This window comes from Protopterus annectens, chromosome 11.part0, assembly GCF_019279795.1.
Source record: "Protopterus annectens isolate FY-2018-M chromosome 11.part0, PAN1.0, whole genome shotgun sequence".
NCBI classification, from domain to species: domain Eukaryota; kingdom Metazoa; phylum Chordata; order Ceratodontiformes; family Protopteridae; genus Protopterus; species Protopterus annectens.
The window spans coordinates 418,343,093-418,367,866 of record NC_056745.1 but is presented as its reverse complement, the minus strand read 5'-3'; the positions used below and the strand labels follow the sequence as shown (position 1 = coordinate 418,367,866).

Sequence of the window (24,774 nt, the reverse complement as noted above, 5' to 3'; positions counted from 1 at the left end):
ATATATATATTAGTGTGTGCTGTGGTTTTAGATATATACTCTTATTGGGTGTGATTTAAGAGATATAATCTTAGTGTGATTCGTTTTTTGATATTTGTACACTGTTAAACAGTTTCCAGACTAGTTGTGTGTTTCTTTTTAGTCTTCTGCTAAGCATAATATCTAAGGAATAAAAAGAGATGAAGCCAACCTGCTTCAAAAAATGCCAAAAATGCTCCCAAAAAATAACCAACGGACATAGTGTATGTGTGTACTGTCTTGGGATTATTCATTTGCAAGAGACATGTACAGTAACTTTTGTCACTCATTTGGCTCTAGGGTTTTACAAGAGAGGAAAAATAAATTAATAGTGAGAGGACTTCTAATGACCCCTTTCTCTGAGGCCTTAGAAGGTCAGAGCATCCCCAGCAAATCCAAATCACCTTCCTTGTCACCTTCTTCAAAATCTGACAGATCTGAAAAAAGATACCGTTCGGAGCCGACAGAGAAGATACCAAAACTAACTTCTTCAGATCCGAAGAGATCTGAGTCCGAACAGCCTTCTTCCTCGGTGCCAAAGAACGAACTCGGAACTGATTGAAATACAAAGTCAGAGTCGGTCGCCTGAACTGTTACCAGTTTCCCCTACATTGAGATCACCTATATTACAAAGATGCTTTCCTCTAGGTCCTCCAGAAGCCTTTCAGATTACGATGTGGATAGGTTGGTGCATAGACTGTTGAAGATGCCAGCGCTGGCAAAATTCCTTTTGGCTCCAGCCCAGCTGGTTTTGGAGCCAGCAAAGACCTTTTCATCCACTTCGATTCCTCCTCTGAGCCAATCTGGAACATTGGAGCTGGAATGCCTGGAACCGATTGTGATAGATGATTTGGTTCTGAGACCCACTGTGGGGCTTTCAGACCCATTGTCTGCTCCCACATCCTCGGTGCCGTCCGAGATGTCTAGGAGCCGAAGCTCTCTGGTCGGGTCTGGAGGGGAGGCTCAGACCCGAGATTTGTCGGTTCTGAGCTTACCTCTAAGGACCTCGGCTCCTACATCAGCTTTGGAGCTGGCTCCCTTGGTTCTGGGGGTTTCCTCTGCTTCCTCAAAGCCAGAGGTGTCCTTGGATCAGGGGAGAGGGGCTTTTGAGCTGATGAGGAGTGTGCTGTCTTCTCATCTTCTCATACAGCTCTACACAAGGGTTCTGACATTCTTCCCCCTAAAGCACCGGCTTCTGTCTATGCACCCCCTTAACCACAGTACAGCAGAGATTCTAGGCCCTAGGATACCCCATCAGGTGAATGATATTCTTCTGAAACCTCTCCAGAATACACTTCTGAAGAGGGCCCCCGGAAGAGACTTTGCAAGAGGAAGCATATAGACTCCCCCGATTCTCTTACATCTGACACTGACCTCGAGGAATCAGAAGGGTCCCCACGGTCGCCCTTAATCCTTTAATAAATTAATTAAATTAATTAAATTATTTTAATTAGAAACCCTTAAGCAGAGAGGTGACTGGAACTCCAACAACCCTTCTCAGGAGGAGTCAGTGTACCTAAAGGCCATTGGATCTCACCCTACAGCTATCTGGATGTCTCTGCCTTTCAACAAACTCATGGAACTAGTTAGTCAAAAGGCATGGGCATCTCCAGATGAAATGAAACCAGTCCCTCAGCGGTCTAACAAATTTATTACAACCCCAGATGACAACCTTTTTCTTTGTAAAGGTTTTCCTGTAGATGCTATGGTGTTGGCAGCAGCCACCAAGAAGGTTTACGAGACATCCTCATCTGTTCATCCACCGAACAAGTACTCTCATAAGCTGGACAGATATGGGATGTGCATCATTTCTTCAGCAGCTTTTACCCTCAGATCACTGAATTACTTGACACATTTTTCAAGGCTTCAGAGAGATCTCCTAAAGGAGCTAGGAGATACTCTTCAAGTTTCACGAGCTGCAGAGGCCTCTGATAAGGTAGCCTCTCAGCTATCCACCTTAAACTCAGTAGTGAACTCCTCCATGAGACTTATCTCATATGCAGCAGATGGAGCGAGTAGGGCAGCGGGTTCAGGAGTTTCCCTAAGGAGACACTCCTGGATGCGCTTGTGTAACTTTGCGGAACCATTTAACTCTACCTTTGTCAACGCCCCTTTTGATGGTTCCTCACTCTTTGGACCAAAAAGTTAAAGACACATTCACCAGATACAAGCAGGAAGGAAAAACTCTCTCTGCTGTCAGAGTACATTTTTCCATACCTTCAAGACGTTATCCCAAAGGTCACATGGGGGGGTGTGGTTCAGAAAATCCCAGGGAGTTTTTCAGGATGCACGTGGTGAATCTTTCCCCAGGGGCAGAGGGGAAGTAATAATGGCAGACACCATCCTTGTGGCAGAGAGGGTCTGCAAAACCAGGGCAACTGTGATTCATTTCATGGCAGGCCCTTCCAGTGCTCCTGAAGGGAGGCCCACATGTCCACCTCTGGAGGCAGTCGGGGGTCGATTATCTTTGTACCCAGAAGCCAGGCTAGAAATAACAAAAGACAGTTGGGTACAAAGCATAATATCCAGAGGTTACTCCATACCATTTTCTCTTCCTATCCCATACATAAGAAACATCCCGGAAGTTCCACCCAGTCAAAGGGAACAAGCAACTATAGAAGTCCAAAAGTTGCTAGACAAAAGAGTCATCCAAACAGTCCCGGCTGACTAGATAGCATCCGGAACGGAACTTACTCAAGATTCTTTTTTGTGCCAAAAAGAACAGGGGACCAGAGACCCATCTTGGATCTCAGCAAATTAAACAACTCTGTGAAAAAGACCAAGTTCCTGATGGTGACACTGCTGTCGATTCTTCCCTTTCTAGGGTAGGGCAACTGAATGTGTTCTATAGACCTCCAGGATGTGTACTACTACATAAAAATGGACAGGCTATCATGGAGTCATTTGCTCTTCTGGCTGGCAGCCAGTCATAACCAGTTTCAAGCTTTACCCTTTGGTCTCACTACAGCCCCCGTAGTGTTCACCAAATGCATGGCAGTAGTCACGGCTCACCTGAGGTGGCTTGGATTCCGGGTGTTCCCATAGCTAGACGACTGGCTCCTAACTGCCACAACCAGGCATCTACTACAGCAAGCAAGAGACACTACCTTACATCATTGATCCCAACTGAGAGTAACGATAAGCTCAGGAAAATCTGCCTTGTTGCCATCTCAACATATTACCTTTATAGGAGCAGATTTAGACACAGTCACTATGATGGTGAAATTTCCTGCAGAAAGAGTTTCTCTACTCAGACAACAAATGTATCAACGATAAACTGCAAGGATACACCACGAGAAAAGATGCATAAAATCTTACTTTATTCCAGTAAAAACATGAGATAGGATAAGCGCTTTCGCGTGCGCTATGCACGCTTCATCAGATCAATTAAATGAAGTAAAAACAGTTCTTATATATAAAAATTCATCCAATCAAATTCAACCAATAAAACTATTAACTTCAATTAAAGCTAATTAATCAATTAGAGCTTTACAGCATTAAACTTCTGAAGCTGAAGCCATACAAATGAATTTTACAAAGCTTCTTACACCATATAAATTCACATTCAGTGATCGCTAAACAAACCCTGTCTTGTTCTATTTTTATCCTATTATTTTAATTCATTTTATTCATAATGACATATAAAATTTACTTTCAGTAAGTGACATTGGTCATGCATTTGTTTGTTATATTTACTTTATAAAACATGATAAATATACAAGTGCTTTTAAGTGCATTTAAAGCACCAGTTGCCGTTAATTCCAGTTCGTTGGAAGGTTTTCCTTCATTCCGTGATGGACAGTCACAGAAAAAATCTCTAGTATGCATAAATACATTTTACATAATATCATTGGTCAAAACATTTTACCAATGCATGAATATACCAATAATATTTCAGATCCATGCATTGATAATTAATTTCCATCAAGAATTTTTTTATTATTTAGAAATTGCTAAGAAAGACAAATATCTATATGTCGTAAGCTATAACTATCAGATCTTTTCCGATAAGAGTGGATCAATCTAACAAACTACAATAATAGGATGTCACTATATCTATATTATATTTGCCATTCCTCTTAATTCCATTTTCTAGTTCATCTTCTATTAACGAGATATGTAAAATAGACTAACTACAATATAGTAGATGTATATAATAAATATAAAAAATGAGGGTCATAAACTTACTAAATATGGTGAATATAAAGTGATAAAAATAAATATAATCAGACTAATAACTAATATATAATACAGCCTTAATCTATTATATCTAAACAACTACATAAAATTGTTGGCTGTTCTCCTCTCCATAAGAGGCATTTCAATCATAAAACTAATAAGGTATTAAACTAATAATGAGAATATGTTGCAATAACAATGTATTAAAAAATCTAAAATATAAATTAATAAATTTATCTATATGCAAAATATCAAGTCAAAAATTCCAAGTAAGAACATCTTACTTAAAAGGTGTTAAACATATATACTCAATATAAATACAACAATACATAAAAAGTATAAATGTATAAATAAAAATGAATATCTCATTGTGTTCTACAAACCATTTACCTAATGATAGCCCTTCTTTCTCTAACATCATAAAAGTGAAACAGAAAATTAAGCTATAAATGTAATACAAAACGCTATTTTGTTACTATTGCATTCTAATCTTATGCTAGAGTATCAATCTTCAATACTCTTCTTCTTATCAAATTTTCCTATTCCCATATAGCATTAAAGCCAAAAATTCTTAATATTAATCATCAACTTTATGATATTATCTCTTTTCAAGAATAGGTTTCAACGACACATAGTTATTTATTCCTGGTTTCTTATGGCAGCCAGTCATAACCAGTTTCAAGCTTTACCCTTTGGTCTCACTACAGCCCCCATAGTGTTCACCAAATGCATGGCAGTAGTCACGGCTCACCTGAGATGGCTTGGATTCCAGGTGTTCCCATAGCTAGACGACTGGCTCCTAACTGCCACAACCAGGCATCTACTACAGCAAGCAAGAGACACTACCTTACATCATTGATCCCAACTGAGAGTAACGATAAGCTCAGGAAAATCTGCCTTGTTGCCATCTCAACATATTACCTTTATAGGAGCAGATTTAGACACAGTCACTATGATGGTGAAATTTCCTGCAGAAAGAGTTTCTCTACTCAGACAACAAACTTCAAATCTTCTGTCAAAGACCAGAGTGAAGGCAGGAACAGTTCCAAAAGTCCTAGGAACCATGGCAGCAGTGATAACCCTGGTTCCCTTAGCTCGCATGCATATGAGGGTTCTTCAGTGGCTCCTGTTCTCTCAATGATTGTTACAACAACTTCCCATGTCCCACAAAATCAGGATTACGGAATTTTGCAAGAGAGACCTACGATGGTGACTTCTTTCCAGTCACACAAAGGCAGGTCGACCTTTTCAACTACAATAACATGTGGCAACAGTGACCACGGACACTTCCCAGAGAGGGTGGGGGGGCATTATCTGGGGAGGACGGTCCAAGGCACCTGGCAGGAACACAAGGCCCATATGCACATCAATGTCCTAAAGATGAGAGCAGTACTGTTGGCGTTGTAGGTACTTAAGGACTCTCTTCCGCTAGGAACAATTGCAATTCAGACAGACAACATGTCGGTAGTCTGGTACATAAACAATCAAGGAGGAACCAGCTCTTACCCCTTTGTCAAGAGGCACTCAGAGTATGGCAAAGGGCAACATTTTCCCAATGCATTCTGGCAGCAACACATATCCTGGGGAAATCCAACGTGATAGCGGACAGACTCAGCAGGATGATATTGATGGCTCATCAGTGGTCCCTAAAACAAGAGAAAGCGGAAAGGATATTCCAAAAATGGGGCCAGCCTTGCTGTGACCTTTTTGCCACCCCCATGAATTCCAAATGCAGCAAATACTTTTTACCTGGATGTCCCCTCTGGGGAAGTCACCAAAGGACGCACTTGTACACGATTGGCCCTCGGAACTACTTTATGCATTTCCCCCCTTTCCTCTTTACCCAAAGTCATTCAGAAAGCCAAATCACTGGGAAGCAAACTGAATTTTATTGCCCCATACTGGCCTCATCAGATTTGGTTCCCCTTCCTCTGGCCTCATCCTCAGGAGGAACCATGGGTTCTGGACCCAGTTCTAGATGTTCTGACCCATAAGTCTGGAACATCCCATCCTTCTCTCCAAACCCTCAAATTGACAGCATGGCTGCTCCAGTTCCAAATGTAGTCAGGCTGCATAATCTCACGCCAGCAGTGAAACATATACTAATCTCTTCACATAAGTCCTCAACCAGAAAGTTGTATCTCAGTAAATGGAGGAGGTTTTCGTACTGGGCTTCGACAAAGAACATTGATCCCTTTTCTGCCCCAATCAGCTCTATTCTTGAATTCCTGGCAGAACTTTTTCATCAAGGCTTCACTGCAGCTACTCTTAAAGTTCAATTAGCTGTGATTTCCAGTTTTCATATAAGTGATTTGACCTCAAAGTTGATGTCACACAGGTTGTGCAAAGCCTTCCTAAAGGGCACTTCCTTGCAAAGACCTTCCATTAAAGACCCTCTTCCACCTTGGGATGTAAATTTTCTCTCACTAGACCTTTCCAGCCTTTGAACTGGCATCAACATGTGATCTCAAATTTTTATCATGGAAAACTGTTATGCTCATTGCCATCACTTCTGCCAGAAGAGTCTCAGAACTACAAGCTTTATCAAGCAAGCCTCACTATATGATCTTCCATAAGGACAAGGTGTCTCTTCGAACTAACCCATCTTTTTTACCAAAAGTATGCTCCGAGACTACTCTAAACCAATCTATTGAGCTGCCAGCTTTTTTCCCTAATCATGGCAACAAGGTAGAATATAAGCTCCATCAATTGGATATGCATAGACAACTATGCTTCTATTTACACAGAACTAAAGACTTCAGGAAATCTGATCAGTTGTTATTTCCTTTTCAAAAACTAAGAAAGGTATTCCCATTTCTAAGGTTACACTCTCAAACTGGCTTTCAAATTGTATCACCTTTACTTACACTGCTAATAAGAGAGATCTGCCCTTTAGAATCAAAGGCCACTCACCAAGGGCTATAGCAACATCATCTGCTTATCAAGCTAGACTGCCACTAGACAGCATTTGTGCCATTGCTATGTGGGCATGACCTCATGCCTTTATCACTCATTACAAAGTAGATTTGGCCTGCAGGAACAGGGCCTCCTTTGGTTCCACTGTCCTGAGGCCACCTCCACAAAGAGTCTGGTCACCAGTGGAATCCCCCTGGGCATTATGCTGGGAACACTCCCCTTTGGCATCTACTTCCAGGATGTCAAAGCCAATGTCAGATGTCTTTGGCTGACCTAGTTCGTCGATGATTGCAAACTGGGAGCAGTCACTGAAGATGAGAACACTCTTCAGGTAGGTCTAATACAAATAAATGCTTGGCGCCAAAGCCATGACTTAAAACTCAATACCAAGAAATGCATTATAGTTCCTTTTGGAAAGTCTACTATTCTGGGTAACTACATTATCAATAAAATGCCCTTAAAAGTTGATTCAATAGTCAGGGATCTGGGAACTCTTGTAGATAGTAACCTAGCCTTCAACCTGCATGTGTCCAAGGTAGTAAGAAAATCCTTCTATGTTGCTCAACTTATAAGCAAGGGCAAGGCATTTAGGTTTAGAAAGGTCATCATACCACTGTACTACACACCGCCCTCATCAAACCCATCATAGAGTATAATGCCCCCTTTGGAATGTATCTGACCAGGCACATGTCAGCAGCTGGAATGTTCACAAACGTTCCTTACAAAAATAATACAGGGAGTGAACACAATAGCCTGCACTGGTCACCTCAAAGCCCTGTCTCTTTACTCAGTATAATACAGACTTCTGAGAGATGATCTTTGCCTGGCATACAGGACATCTCTGCACCTTGTTTTGATGAAGCTTTTGCACATCCACAAAACAAATAGCATCAGAACTCCTAGATTAAAAGACCTAAATTTTGCTTGAGCCATAAATAGAACATGTTGAAGACACAGATATTTTCCTCAGAAAATTCTCATTCTCTGTCACAGGCTCTCTATCCATGTAAAGCAGAGTTCCTCCCCATCTCTTTTTAAGCACATGTTGGACCACTGGATAGATAATTGGAAATTCACCCGTGGTCTGGCTCCTATGTCTTTGATGGACAAAGGCAGCTGGTAAATCACCACCTATATGAATCAAACTTGTGGGTCACATTTGGGTTGTATGGCTAGGCTTATAAAGGCACTAGCAGTCGTTAGCCTAGTATATGCCTATAAACCTAAAAACTATGACTAAGTTTTGGCCACCTGTGTACTGATGTGTCTAATGAATCACATGTATATTTCTTCCTTACTGACATAATTTGGACTGATATTGAGAATTCACTCACTGTACCAGTTTGGGCTGGCGTGTAAAACACCAGAAGGACTTGTGATTTTTCCTCAATATCTCACTATGGCTCTGTTGCCATTATGATGCACTGCATGACATTTGAACCTGAGATTGCATTTCTGTGTTGATGATATAAGAGCTGTACTTTTATATATGCCCGATGTCATTCATAGACTCAACCATTAATATCACTAAACTGGATTACAAAAAATCTGGATAAAGATGTTATTTTTTTATAAATGGATACAATGCTATAGAATGATGCATGTTGTGGTCACAGTGTAATACTGAAGAGCAGCCATGAGTCCCATGAGGTGAGTGTAGAATCTGCAGCTGATACTTGGTGAGGATTTGCTTCATAATGTCAAATTTCTTTTGTGTTCATGCTGTTTCAGTATTTAGGGAACCTTTACAGGAAAGACTATCTGATTCTTCATCTGATGATGATGTGATTAGGTAGCAGCAAAGTGTTATGCCATTTAATTGGATTTTCTTACCCTTTGCACATATAGAGGACCTGTGCCATTTGCACTTTGTTTATAATGCCACTGCTGTAGAGCACAGTAGTGTTTCTTTAAATGGTCGGTATATTTTCTGTATCAGAATACCAGAATATGACTTTGCCCCACGTTGTAGTTCCTTGCACTATATTTCACTTGCAGCAGTAAAGCCGTATGAACTGATGGTGCATCACTTTTCGATAACTACTTCTTCATTTCTTTGGCATAAGAGCCCAAATTTTAAAACAGCCAGCACGCTAAATATGGAGACACATGCTGTCCATATATCACCAAAGTACCATGCATTGCATTGTTTATGAGTGCATGAGAAGATAGCCCGTGGCACACCGAATAGAACAGAGTCTGAGTTGCTTAAGGACTGGATTCACATTTACCAAACCAGTCAGATCCCTACTTCACAGATGACATCTTTAAAATGCTACAGTTTTTATGCAGTCTGTAGGCTCAAGGGCCTTTGCACCTGCTTCTCCTTCTCCCTGGAGTGGTATCATTTCCTTGAACTGTCACTCCCTTGGGAGGGAGGTGCATGATTTGTATTTTGATCTGTATTAACTCCTTCTTGTTTACAAATGGACTTGTGAACTGGTGCAGCTGCATATCTGTGTTATGACGTTTTATGCTCCTTGTACAATGTGTAGGTTTCACCTGTTGCTACTGTGGTTTAACATTTATTGAGAGGCACATTATAGGTAGATTTTTGCATGTTTACATACTTTACCTTTTTTCCTAGGTGTTGCTTGCCCAAGTGCCTACCAACCATCATGACTTCCCACAGCTGGACTTGAGATAGTGTGTTCCACTCACTCATAATTGGCATCTCCAACAAGGGGGCAAGACATATCCAGAGAAGTTATCAATCAGGATGCCATGACAGTGCCTTGTGTTTTCAGCAGCATCCTGGCAATGACTGCATTTATTATGGCCCTAAACCCATGTGTTGGTGGTTGATGTGTGCACCCATATCACCCAAGGGGTATCCAGAGCCCTCCCCCATGTGTTTTCTCACACACATGCCCATGAGCACTAGCATCACTGGCTAAGGATTGCCATTTCCTTGTCCTCTCAGTCCACAGTCTTTGTTATCATGTAAGTCTCCACTTATAAGGGAGCAATCAGCTGACGGGGAGCCATCATCCTCCACCCCTCAGGATGTGAGGTCATTCAGTCCCACCCTCCCATGCTTGGCTGTTCCACCATGCAAACCACTATGCAAATTCAGGTCATCCTGTTCATAACCATAGCTTCATCCCTCTGCATTCTAGAGCCAGGCCCTTACTTTCCCTTGTTACAAAGGAAAGGAACTACCAATAAATGATGTATACTACAAAATGTATTTAATTGACAACTCAGTTGGCATAGAGGGATAAAGCCCTAACTATGACTCTGGTAATTCAAGTTTGATTAGGGGCTTGGGCATTTTCTGGAGTGGGGAAGGGTGCAGTGATGAGGCTTAGTCTCCATTGGGAGAGTGTGGGTTTATGTCTGGGGCATACTGGGATAATGACGTTTGTATTAGCGACTGGAGTAACTTACCTGAGTACCTTGCCCAGTAAGAAGATGAAAATATTCTGAATATTTATGACATTTGTGGATATTAATATCCATTGCTTATCCCTGCAAAGAGCAGGGGCCTAATGCAAAAAAGAAATTGCATTGTGTATGACAGCATGACTTTTGGAGTCTGTCCCTTGATCTGGTAGGAATGAATGAGCGAAAGAGCTGCCACTAAATAATGAATAAATGGGTTTATGAGACAGTCTAGGGAAGGACTAGATTTTAGCCGAACCAGTCCCCAATATTTATTTTATTAAAAGGAAATATGGCTATATGTTCAAAATAAGTAACTTGAAGGAAAGAAAAAAATGTATATACTGCCGAATGTATTTAATTAAAATAAAGGAAAGCACGAATCTGCTTGGAGGTTCATTTAATTTAAATGATATTATAGATCAGTTACTATTTTTTTGTCAGCACCTATTCAAATAAATCCTGATATTTATAGAATAATGAATGCATATTGTTCAGCAGTAATCCTGTCTGTAAAGGTTCTTTTAATGGCTGCAGAATATGCTTAAAAAAGCTCAGCAAGTTCCAAGATGTACTGGAAAAAAATAGAAGCATGATAAAGCAAAGCCCACGCATTTGTGTATGACTGCCATGCATTATGCCATAGTTTACAGATATCTCCACATTTGAAACAGAAATCTCCACATTTGAAACAGAAATCATTGGCAGCAAGAGAGTTTGAGCTCTCATTGTTCTCCTGCTGTTTTAGTGTATGGTAATAAATACTGAACAAAAAATTATGAGAAAAGCCATTTAAATATCAGAGCCATGACAGATTATCATGACAAAATGAAAGTAAAACAAGTCAGAACTTGCAAATGCAGTTACACATGACTATTGGTGTTTTTTTGTGTTGAATGATAAAATCTATATATCCCATTTAGAATGTTGTATGTGGGATCACAGGCAATAAGCATGTTGTTATATCATAGGTTCATAGGTGTGTACTAGGCTAATGGCACTGGAGCATTTACAATCCTAGCCAATACAAGTGCCCTGGCATCATGCCACCCAACGTTAGTTCCTAATGCCTCTATCAGGTACAGCCACTGGGGTGACCCCCGCGGTGAACTTTCTATTACCCATCCACTCATCAAGATTTCTCTTGAAGAGGGACAGTGAGGTGCTCTGCTTGACATGTATGGGAAGTCTGTTCCAGAGCATGGGCAGTCTCTGGGTGAGGAACCTGTCCCTCCAGCATGTTCTGTTGATTGTGGTAATAAGGTCTCTGGAGTGTGTGGTGCCGAGGGATTGGGATTTTTTTAGTTGTAGCATTTCTAACAGAGCTGGGTCAGACATGACTTTGCATGTCAAGCAGAGATTGCTTCAAAGTAGGCGATATGAGACAGAGAATAGCTGGAGTCTTTTGAGTCTGTAAGTGTAGGACATGTGTTTAATGCCTAGGATCCTCTTCGTGAGGTACATCTGTGGCCTTTGCAGCTGTTGCAAGTGTCTAGTTAGGTATATGCCAAATGGGGCATTGTACTCAATGATTGGTCTAATGAGGGAAGAGTAAAGAGAGGTGATGACCTCTTTCTTCCTGGATGCAAAACCTTGGTAATGAGAAGTTCCACATAGAAGGACTTTCTGACCACAGTGGCAATGTGGTGGTCAAAGGAGAGGTTGCTGTCAACCTGTGTCCCCAGATCTCTTATAATGCCTTGCGTGTTCAGTGGTCTCATATCGATGTGGTAATTAGTGGAAACTGAGTTTTTACCAAAGGGGATGTTGATGCATTTTTTGGGATTACGCTTAAGGCCGTGGTTTCGACACCAGTCACTGGTTTCTGTAGGATGTGTGCATCACTTGGGGAGATGATATTGGCTCCCAGCTTGCAGTAGTCTGTGAACTTGGTCAGCCAGCATCACTTTGTGTTGGCCTACACTTCTGTGAAGTAGATGTCGAACAGGAGAGGACCCAGGACCAATCCCTGTGGGACTCCACTCATGACTGGTCGCCAGTCTGACTTGGAGTCCGCTATGTTCACACTGTGTTCTATCTGTGAGCCAATTTGCAACCCACCTAGTGATATAGGGGTTGATGCCTAGTTTATCAATAATTCTCGAGTGAGGAATGATATCAAATGCCTTGGCCAGATCAAGGTAGGCTGTATGCACTGCCTTACCTTCATCCACAGCCCTGGTGACAGACTCAAAGAAGTCAACCTGGTTGAGCAGGCATGAACTCCCTTTCACAAAGCCAAATAGCGTGGCATCCAGAGTTTGGAGATTTCATATATCTTTGTTAATCAGGTCCATGATGATGCACTTCATAGCTTTAAATATCCAGACTCGTCACGCTAATGGGGTGATAATTTCCAAGGTCTGTATTTGCTCCCCCTTTATGGAGAGGGATGACTGTAGCAGTGTGCCATTCAGTAGGGACAAAGCCTTTGGTGAGGCTGTGACTGAACAGGGCACACAGATGTGGTGCCAGTTCACTTTGTAGTTCATGTAGAACACAGCCAGGAATATTATCGGGTCCCATGGAAGCTGTATTCTTGGCCTTGGACAATGCAGTTTTAACCTGTGCTGCAGTAATGCTGGGTGCCTGGGATTCTTCCGGTATTGTGATTGGTCCTTTGGGGGGGGGGTAAAGTTGGCACTGTATCTGTCAGCCAGTATGTTGGCAATATCCGTTGGCTCAGTGTAGGAGGTACCATTGTGCAGTAACTCAGAATCAATCTGGGTATTGCCATGGAGGTTCTTGATATAACTATCAAAGGCTTTGTGATTGTTTTTAGTATCTGCCACAATTCTGCCTTTATAGCTGGCTTTGGAGGATTTGATGAGGGATCTCAGCTTTTTGTTGAGGCTAATAAGAGAGTTTTTCCAGTCTTGGAACTTCCCCTTTTTCCTGCAACAGTTTCTTCCTTCAGCTGTATAGTTTATTAATGGCAGGGTACCACCAGATTGGCTTCCTTTTTTTGGACGACAGTGTCTTGGTTCTGTTGGGTATGGCTAGTTCCATGCATTTATGTACATGTTCGTACAGTGCATTGGTGTATGGTATGGCAGTCATGCAGCTATTTTCCATTGCCATGGATGCCATGAAGTTAGCCACCTCTCTTTCTAGGAGCCCAAAGTCAGATTTGGAGAAGTTTTTCAAGGTGGTTGCCTTTGCAGGGGGAGCGGGTGGGTGAGATTTGGATTTCCATGGTGATTAGTTTATAGTCGGACCTGGCCAGAGAGGGATTGACTATTGGTGTAGATCAATGGTCACCCATGTTAGTAATATCCAGGTCAAGGATGTTGCTTCCTCTAGTGGGGGTCAGAATGAGCTGGTCCAGGGCATTGGAAATGATGAATTCCAGGAAGCATTGGGCCAGTGTATTGGTGCTTGAGTAGTTTTCCCAGTTGATGGAAGGGTAGTTGAAGTCTCTTAGTATGAGAGTATTGGGTTGGATCTTGATAGATTCCAGGGTGCTTAGGAACGTGGAATGAGAGTCTTGGGACATGGTTGGGGACCTATAGCAGGCTATGACCTGGATCGCTGCCTTACCTAGTCTTAGTTGTACCTGAAGTATCTCAGATGCATTATGTTAGGCTACTAGTCTGGAGGTGTGCATATCCTTTATGAATACAGAGATACACCGCCTTTGGAGAGTCAGTCCATGTTTCGGGGCTGAAAGGTGTGGAATGAGTTATAGCCTGGTAGTGCAGGGGTGCTTTCTGCCACTTTAAACCAGCACAAATGTCGATGTTCTCCATGTTGAAGAATGCTTCGAATGAGTGCATCTTGAGATTTAGACTTCTAGTATTGAACAGCATGACCCTCAGATTGCATTTATTTATAGCTGTTATGGTGGCAATTTGGTCTTTGGAACACCACCTAAAAATGGCACTATAGAGGTGGCAAGAGCCTTAGCTAGTACCCAGAAACCCAGGGGTGACAGATGCAGGCCATCTCTGGCAAAGCATCGAGGTTTGTCAATTATGTCATCCCAAGCAGACAGATACTGGACCCCCTTAGAATGACCCCAGAAACTTAGCCAATTGTTGAAGTCAATCATTTTTTGTTTGTATTACGGTATCATTCTGGGTGATGGTAGGATACTGCTGAGGGCTAGGGTCATACCTGCCTGGGCCACATAATCCGAGAGCTCCACCATGTCTCTTTTTATGTAGTCCATGGAGGTGCATCTCAGGTCATTCACACCCACATGAACAATGACAGTCAAACTTGTACTTGTTGTGGAGTGACCTGAGTGCATATGTTATGTGTTGGATTCTGGCACCTGATAGACAGCTGACTGTTACATTTTCCTTATTCAACCTAGTGAGTGGGACTTCTGTGTGCCTTACTATTTTCACCTATGATTAGTATATTGGGCAAGGTGTTTAGCGTTAGGGGCTTAGGTTGAGGGGCACACTATGGAAATGAGCTATGTGTCCTGTGGTTCATGCTATGTTGTGGTGGTTGAGTGCATTTCTGTCTTGGAGGTCTGTGCTGCTTGGGTAAATTTCTATTGAGGACCTCCGTGAAGGAGGGTGTGTGGTTTGTGTTTTTATGTGAGAGCTGTGATGGTGGATGTTCTGGAGGGATATGTGTTCCATGTGGTGTGGTGCAGGTGTTGACCTTCTCTTCTTGACCAGCTAGTCTGGTCTTGGCTGGAGAGTGCATAGCTTCAAATTTGGTGACATAAGTGCATCTCTCACAAGTCTGAGTGTTGGGAGGTAAAAGGAGAGGGTTGTCTGTGTACATGAGGCAGTTGTTACACTGCCTCAGAATGCCCAAGTGCACCAGGTTAATAGGAGAAAGCACAGCAAACTGCCCTTTAATCATACTGGGAGGGGAGGTCATAACTACTAAGTACTGGAGCTATTTCCGTGAAGAATGACTAGTGCTGATGGCACTTAGGTGTGCTACAATTATTGCTACAACAACCTGATGAAGTGCAAAGCGATTAAGCCATTTGAAGTGCAAGATAGAGAAAGAGAGAAAAAAAACTAGCAAGATCTAAGAGAAAAACTGAAGAGCAGACATTTTGGCACCAGTAATAGTTTACCTCAGCTCAGCACCGTTGCACGGAGCTTAAGCAAGCGCAAACCCGCGCAAATGCGGGCGTTTAAACCAGAAAGTTGAAAGGGATGGAAAAACTGCCCAAACGACCAATAAACTACCATTTCTGGGCCAGAAACCACTCCTCATGTGGTAGATAGGCTACCTAGTGCTTACCACTCCCAGTGATAAACTAGGAGGCTTTCCTCCAACATAGAAAGGCCTGGAAGGGGGGGGGGGGCATATATGTCCTGAATACAGCAAATCTGTATCTGGAATAGACTAGTTACAAAAAAGGTGGGAAACAAGCTTAGAACTTTTTATTTTACAGAAAAGCAGCTAAAACAGCAGTACAAATGATTCAAATGCATTGCAAGCTAGCACACTTGAGTGTGTAGCAATATTAAAGCAAATAAATGCAATTAAATTAAAAAATTCAAAAGTTTTGGTCTGTGATGTAACACAGTAACCAAATTAATTTTCTAATTTTAAAAGCATGTTGTCAGTAACTAGACATACTCAGTATAGGCAGCACATATACTAAAATTAGAATGATGCAGACAAAATTCATATGGCCCCTGAGCAAGGATGACATGCAAATTTGTGACACATATCATACTCAGGGGGTGAGTTTGGCATTAAGGTTAAGGACCTTACTTCATAGACACAAGGTACACAGTTCAGTTCTGACCTCAGGCTATTGCCTATGCTTAAAATGGACTTTCAGGGCAGTTGGCCTGTTATTCACCTATGAACCTATTAATGAGTGAGAAGCTACATAAATATCCTTGATATAAAGTTTACCTTACCATTTTGCCCATCGTGTATGTCACATTCTGCACAAATGCTTTTGTGTTATATGCATTTTGTTCTGATGTTTTGTAGTAGAGACATCTACACTATAGCACAACAGCCACAGAATTCTGTTAGATTAAATTCCTGTCATTTTTTTTTGTTAAGATTTGATGAACTCAAAACTACAGACTGTTGACAAGGGATTTTATTGCATTCTGGTTGCACCATCTATACTCTGAGCTATGTTTTTTTTAATACCTCCCAGGGATCTTGCCCAGTGACTCCCCATTTACTTCCTGGTCAGTTCATTCATTTCTCCATGGGCAAGAACCCCACATTCCTAAAATGGGCGAGAATCCACTGGCCCCTTTGTTAACCTGGAGGTGAGAGTTGGGTATTAAGGAGCAGGTCAGTGTATTTATTTATTTATTACGGTTTGATGACCAGGATAGTCCACTGGGCCTGGAACAGCCCATTTTCAGTGGAAGCCCAGGGAGAAAATCTCCACAGGATATAGACAATTTTACAATAGTTATACAAAAGGAAATAAAGTAGTAGAACAGTAAAAAATACAGAGATAATATACAATTTGTTAAAAAAAGACATAGCACTGTAATCCTAGGTAATGATTTACAAGAGTGAGATTTATGAAATTTAAACATATTAAAAGTACAGGCATTTCAGATGAAAAAAAACATGTAAGTAAAACATTTATGCACAGATGAAAAAACAAGCTTTTTTTTTTTTTGAAAGTTAGAATTATGAAGATAGGACAGATGGAAGAAGGTGAGGTGGGAGTTGTAAAAGGTATTGTATTGGTCCTGTGGAAGTTCTCTCAGCATCCCTCATAACCATTTCTCAAGGAGTTCAGTTGACTTATAGTTGCTCCCGAAGGAAATGATGTGCATTCCCCCACTTACATCATCCACTACTCGGTGAATTATGCATCATTTGACAGCACAAGCCTGCCCTCTTCCATGAGTGATCCAGCTACTTAGCAGTAGGTGTCACCAGTGTGGCATTCTGTCCTGTCACACTGGTGACATCTGCTCTCCAGTTAGTGTCACCAGTGTGACAGCACAGGCTGCCTTTACCCCTCTAGAATGGGTGAGCTGCATTGGCCACTCAAGTCCATCCTCTTCCATCCAGCCCTGCTAGTGCCCATGCCATTAACTGAACATGGGCTTCCTGGGACATAATCATAAATTAATCTCTAACCCTGTAATTATTGTGGTGGGCTAGGCCCCATGCGCTATGGCCTGTTTTATATCTCATACTGAAAAAAAAAAAAAAAAACTTCTAAGCAATCACTCCAGTATCATCAATGGTACTCTCCCTTCTCTCTGTTTGTGACCGGTGGAAGTGAAAGGTATGTGCTGAAGATTTGTTAGCAGTATGATGATTCCGTATACACCTGTAACATACCTGTTATTAGGTGCCGTGCAAATGATGTCAAGCTAACAAATGAATCTACTGCATGAAAAATGCCTGATAACTTTGAAGACAACTGATATAGCTGTCCTTTCAGTACCAAGACCATCCAGTAATTCAGGTGTAATAAATAAGCATATAGATAATGTTATACACACTCTCATTCAGCAGTGCTAATCTTTCAGTCTGCTTTACAACTGTGGACTTGCTATGATTTTATTTTCTGCAGTGTTATCCCTACAGATGCCATTGTGATGCTGGTTATCTCAGCTGCCTTCTCACAGTTGTCTCATTATTAGATGCTATGCTTTGCCTCTAATATATTGGTCTGTATTTGTTAATGTCTTAAAACAACTCTTCAACCAAAAGGGTGTGTGCCAGTCTGTTCTTGTATGAGGATTTAAAGTTTAAAGGATGACCTTAATGACTGAAAATATCATACTTTTTTTTAAGTCCTGTACATTAACTTACCACTTTCCTCAGCATAGCCTGTATCCTAATTTTAAAGGATATAAGGGAATATGTACGAAGTATTGTATTCATATACCAAGTTATGTCCCTGTGGATCTGACATTTCCCAACATTTGCACAACTTTGTCTCTCACTGACATTAGTCTGTTTGGTGGTTATTTTATTTTGCTGCACTCTGTCCTGCATTATAACTGCACCACCCTCTTCCCATTTTGTTTTATGTACCTTAAATTAAGTCAAGCAGCCCACTTTCTTTTATGCAGATTCTGGTCTATAATTTAAATGCTAAGGTGTGGGGAAACTAGTGGGCTCTCAAATATGTGTGCTTGATCAAGTGCTTACTCCAAGGACTATTTCTTCACACTTTTTCCTGTTGGAAATGAATGTATATTATACATAATGCATATTTCATAGTATAATTAATTTCTGACTCATATGAAGAGAAGTGCTGGTAGAGTGTCCCTTATTAAGTGTCTGGTATCTGGAAACCTATTTTTTCCTTTTAGGTATGTCTCTTAAAATGCCAAGGACCTTAATTCAGACACTCGGGATTGTGGAATTGCAAGTAAGAGTGAAAATAATAAGCCCAAGGCTGTAATATGTTTGGGTATTCAACCGATTCTGTCTACCAATATCAGAATTAATATGTTACAGGCGCGTTGGAGGGTGACCTGTCCCCTAACAAAAATGCACAATTGTGTATTGTAATGTGTGGGCATAGCTTGCATTGTATATACACTTTAAGAGTCTGAATTAAGCCTACACAGAAGAAATCGTAGCCGTCAAAGTAGTGGAGTGAAAGTTGCTGACATTCATCATGCAAGGAACGTTACCACTGAATTCTATTATTTAATGTAATATCTTCCAAAACTGTACATTCTTGAGGAAGTTATGTACATTTACATAAATTGCTTAAGTTTGCTTTTGATATAATACACATTTGTTTAAAAAATGCTTGGAATTTCTAACAGGGTTCAGAATTTGTTGTTATTCTGTTTCAATCAGTAATTTTTACAGTGTCAAGACACAAACTGTCAGGCCGTGTACTTCTGAGTGGGACCCCTATACCAGTTGTCCTCGGTTAACGCAGTATTGGATAAACTGAGATAGATTGAGGACTACCTTGTTGTTGATTTGAAGTAATATATTTTTAAGTATCTTCCTCACTGTTTTTTCTCAGTCTCCTGCTTCCAAAATGTGTTTAGGTAGTGTCATTCAGTTGGTTGAAAGCATGCACTTGAACACTTCTTTTTCAAATGCATTTCACTGAAATGAGCTTTCTTCAAAAGTAAGAAAAGTAAGCCTTGCCATATCACAGTTATTGCATCTCTTAGTTTGTTCTTTTCCCTGATTTGTTGTGGCCTTAGAGCTTATTATATGCTAGAGTGTGTTGAGGGGCAGCTTTCCACATGGCAGGATCAGGGAGAAAACTTCCAAGTTCCCAACAAGAATAAAAAGAGAGGTTACAGACTTGATGTTTTCATTTACTGACCTGAACTTCAAATTCAGTTTTGCCAAACTGCAGTCACAGTTTAGATTATCTGATATGTTTAGGTCTGTATATATCAGGTTTAATTGACTAACTGTACATATTTGTGCTTATTAATTCAGCATGTTGTGGGCTGTTAGTTTAGCAGTTAAATAAGTGCTGTTCAGTCATGGAAGAAAGTTGTTCTGCCACATTTTCAGTCAGGATTTGGTTATTAAATAAAACTATGTGGATGGAAATTTGAAAAACTAATATCAGGAATTTTGCCTCAGCACGCTTTATGAAACAGAAGCATTTTGCCTTTAAAAGTATCCTTTAATACCCACTTTATTTTATTCCAGGTCATGAAGGATGTGGAGCCTTTCCCAGCAAACAATGGTATAAAGCAGAGAACCATTTCTAGACAAGATGTCAGTCTAACACAAGAAGTAGACACACCTGTTCTTGCATGACCTTTAGAAGGCATCTAAGTCAAGAACTGAAAAGGAGAACCAAGATGCTATGTGGCAGATAAAATCCTGACCTGCTGTGCCACCCACAGTAAATTATGTTAGAGTTAATTACATATATTTATATAATATGTAGGTATATAGCTGATCATATCTCAGATTATAGGTTCATAGGATTTTACTAGGCTGTTGACTCAAGGGTCTTTAAAAGCCTTTACATTAAATCCCAATGTAGTACTAGATGAGAGATATCGTTTATGCCCAAGGTTTTACATACCTCTCAACTGTACAGATTTTCGCAGAATGTCCAGATTTTTGCCTTATATTTTTGGTCCATTTTTAATAAAATTGTGGCTTTCTGGCAAATTAGAGGCAATTCATTAAAGATTGAAGTTAGAAAATAACGACAGACATTTGAGTTTTAGACTTCATATGCTTAAGAAAATGCATGCTAATGCAAAAGCTGTTATTCTATCAACTTTCTAAGTTTGTAAGAGCAATATTTCAAAACTGTCCCTATTTGAACCACTTTTTTATGGCTTTGTCCAGATTTCTTACTCTAAGAGATTAAGAGGTATGGGTCACAGTCAACTTGTGTTCCCAAGTCTCACTACAGAATTGGTACTTAGGGTATTATTGTTTATTTTGTAATCAGCGGGGACATTGTTTTTACTGAAGGGAATGATGATGCATTTTTGAGCATTTAGTTTAAGACCATGGCTTTAGCACTAATCATTGGTCTGTGTACGCCCCTTTTGAAGTATGCTGACATCATTAGGGGATTCAATTATAGCACCAAATTTGCAGTCATTCACAAACTTGGTTAGCCACAGCCCCTCTGTTTTGGCCTTGACTTCTGAGAAGTATATGTCAAAGAAGAGGGGGCCCAGCACTGACCCTTGTGGGAACCCACTGGTGACAGGTCTGCTGACAGAAGTAAAGTCTTCCACTTTGACTGAGCGTTGTTGATCTGTGAGCCAGTTTGCAACCAGTCTGCCAACATAGGGTTGATAATTCAACTGGGTTAGTTTGTCAATGATGTCCGAATGTGGGACAGTGTCAAAGGCCTTGGCCAAGTCAAGATAGACTGTGTGCAGTTTTGCCCTCATCTATGGCTCAGATCACATTCTGGAAGAAGTTCACCAGGTTTAGCAGGCATGTCCTGCCCTTCACAAAACCAAACTGGGATGGATCCAGGGTTTGGAGGTCACCTATATCCTTATTTATGAGGTCCATGATGATTTGTTCCATTGCCTTACAGATGAGGCTGTATCTTTATTAACTGTTTTCCTTCCACTTTTGAAATTATCCAGGCTGCCAATTCTTGCTTCTGAGACAGGGTTACACTTACTCTTCTTTGAATGTCTGATAAAAAAATTGGTTAATAAATTATCTGATTATCTGAAGTGAGGTTCATTATTGTAGGGTCAATGAATGTGAGTGATATGTTTGTTAAGCAATAATTTGGTTTAAATTAAAAATGTTGTTAAATAATAATTTCATTTAAATCAAAAATTCTCTGTCGACAATACAGTCTGTACTTCTTGCAGAGTCTGCTAGCACTGCTGTGCATGACAACTCTTCCCCTCAGTTGACTCTCAACACCCTGAATGGGTAGGTGCTTGTCCACAAGCTACAGAATGCACAACTGAAATAGTGTCTCAGTCCATGTTTTAACTATACTAACTCCACAAATGCACAACCACAGAAAAAGGAGAATCACTTTGCAAGATTGGTAGTTGCACATACCTTGCTCTGAGTGGTGCAGTATTAAAGACAGGAAATATGATCTGGGAAAAATAAAATCAGGGAGCCAGAAACGAAATAGGAGCTGACCTAGTACAAGTCAACCACTTGCAAGGTAACTTATGACATCATCGCTTCAATAGTAACAGTACTAAAAAAAAAAAGAAAGAATGAAAGAAAACAAATGCAAAGAAAAAAGCTATATGGGTACTGAAAATATAGCTACATTTTTATAACAGCAACACTGTACAGCAGTAATAATAATATCCCCAAAGAGCATAGATTATCATGAGAAATAATTGCAAACTCCACAAAATAATTTGGACAGGGTTAAACTGAAACAGCTACTGCATGGTACAAAATCACTGCACCATACAGTTTGCAAGTATAAAGAAACTCAGTGCAGTTAGCAGATGTAAAGAAACTCAGTGTAATGCCTTCCCATTGTTATAATTTGTCATTCCTGAAAAATGAAATTTATTCTGAATGTTCACGTAAATGATCATATGACGTAATTGGTTCCAAAATCACTGTCCTCTAGTGAAAGAAAAAGGAATACACATCAGACTATCTCACAAAAAATGTATTATATTAGCATTGTATAATATAGGGCAAAATCTCAGTTTTTAAGTTGCAATTTTGTGTATGTCTGCATCCTCATCATTAGTTTAAATGAGTCATTATTCACTTTGAACAAAAGCTTTGTAGAAAACGTATACTACTTTAGAGTAAAACCTTTTACTTTGTTATTACTTTGGAGTTTACTACTTCCAGTCAAGCCAGAATGCCTGCATACTGTCTAATTTCAGAAAATTACTTAAAATGAAATTTATGCATACCTTCAGTGGCATAATGTTTTCATGTGCAAATCTTAACCCCTCCCTCCATACTGAGATAAAATACTTAGTGTTAACAGGGAGACCTTGAGACTGTTAGATTTTAACATGGATAAACCCTCTCATCAAATTAAATTTCACTGTACTTGCAGGATTCATGTTAGGAAATAATTAACCAGCGTGGGGGCTAGTTAGTTCTTCAGTAGTGAGATTCTGCATGTTTGACCTTTTCTCTAAAAATGACAGTTGCTATAAATGAGTCAGTTCAAATGGGACTTCTTATTAATGCCATATTTCAGTAACCATAGAGCTGGTTATAATAATAACAGAGATGCAGGCCGGTACATTTGAAAATTGGAGGAATGGAAGATTTGCCCTCAGACCTCTTAACTGTCCATAATTTAGAAGAATCTACCTATTTTCAGGCCTGATTTACCCCTGCACATGTACCTATTTAGGAGGTATGTCCCTTTTTTCAGGCTTTATTTTATTTTATTTGTATTTGTTAATCAGGTATAGCACTGATCTCCATGGACCATTTTCAGAGTCAGCCTGGGAGCAGTGTCTGGTTAAGTGACTTGCTTAAATTCATACAGTTAGGCAATGCACATCGAGAGATTCAGTTCCTAGACCACTGGACCACAGGAAGCAGCTTTTGTATCCTCTGCGCCATTTGCCAAACAGGCTTGATTTGCCTTTTTAGTCCATTTTCTGAAGCTCTGTCATCGCATGTAATGTCTGAAGCTGTCTAGTACACAGAAAACCACCTACATGATCAACGTACTAGTCGTACCAATTTATTAACGAAAGAGAACATACATATTATATCTACCTTTTTGCAGAAGCAACAATACATGACAATGTGTGGTAGGATTTTGCAATACAGTCATTAAAGTCTACAGATTTTACACTGTCTCTTTATTTACACTTTGTTGACTGGAGCCTAATTCATTTTGGAAAGGAATGGTTTTGTTATGTAATTTTTGAGACATTTGAATTAACAGACAATTCTATTTGTGCTTTTGACACAAAGAAGCAGGAGTATCCTTGCTATGAATATGTGTTTCGGGCATTTACTCCAGTGATACAAAAAAGACCAAAAGTTTAAAAAAGTCTGGTTAAACAAAAAAAATATATCAAAAAATCTAATGAGAATGTAAAGATATATAAACATGCATAATGAAAGAGCTGCCATAGATAATCAGGTTAGAGAAGGAAAATGAAAAAAATGAGTTGGAAGAAAAACTGATACAAAAAAGGTAAATGATAATTTTTTTGTCATTTTCCTTAATGTAAACAGTATAAGAAATGAAAGCAGAATAATTGCTGTGGTACAATAGTGTAATCAGTTCAAGTATGACACAATATTAGATATGCCCTTAAATTATATAAAGCAGAAAGGACAGTTTACGTATAGGGAGGGAAGATCATACACTCTGTGGGTAATATGGTATCATAATATTGTATAAGGTGAACTATACAATAAAGGCTTATTGCAATTCAAAATCGAGTATGTTGATTGGACAGCCCAACCAGCGTGCTCATTGTAAACTGAGTATATACCTACAGAAAAAAGTCCAGACACCAAAATATCATTGAGTGTCCAGACTTTCTATTAATATGTGCTTGGGGACACAGCAAAATATAAGAAAAATCAAGTATGTTCTACAAAACTAAAGAAACAGAAGAATACCTGATTTTCCTTGTATTTCTCTTTTCTTGGTTGCTTTTCTTGCACTGCTCTGATGTGCTATGCAAGCGTGGGAACGTAAGCCCCATACACATGCACATCAGCTTGCAGACAATAGTGCAGGAGAAGACTGAAGTGCCCTTATACAAAGACATCTAAAGAAAGGTAAGCAATTTCTTTCTTAAATAATGTCATTGTATAATAGCATTAATCCAATCCTGTGTGTATGGGTATAGATCAGGATTTACCCACACACATTTGTGGATTATTGCATAATTATATTACACTATATGAAGTTAATATTGTTTGTCCAGGAAGGCTAGTGATATT

At 40.1% G+C, this 24,774-nt stretch overlaps 1 non-coding gene across 1 annotated transcript; it reads left to right on the top strand.

The window, feature by feature from the left end:
• The first annotated feature begins 16,052 nt into the window (after positions 1 to 16,052).
• Positions 16,053 to 16,160, top strand: LOC122816023. The gene has a single exon (XR_006367032.1). It is a non-coding gene; the product is annotated as a U6 spliceosomal RNA (small nuclear RNA).
• The last annotated feature ends 8,614 nt before the right edge of the window (positions 16,161 to 24,774 follow it).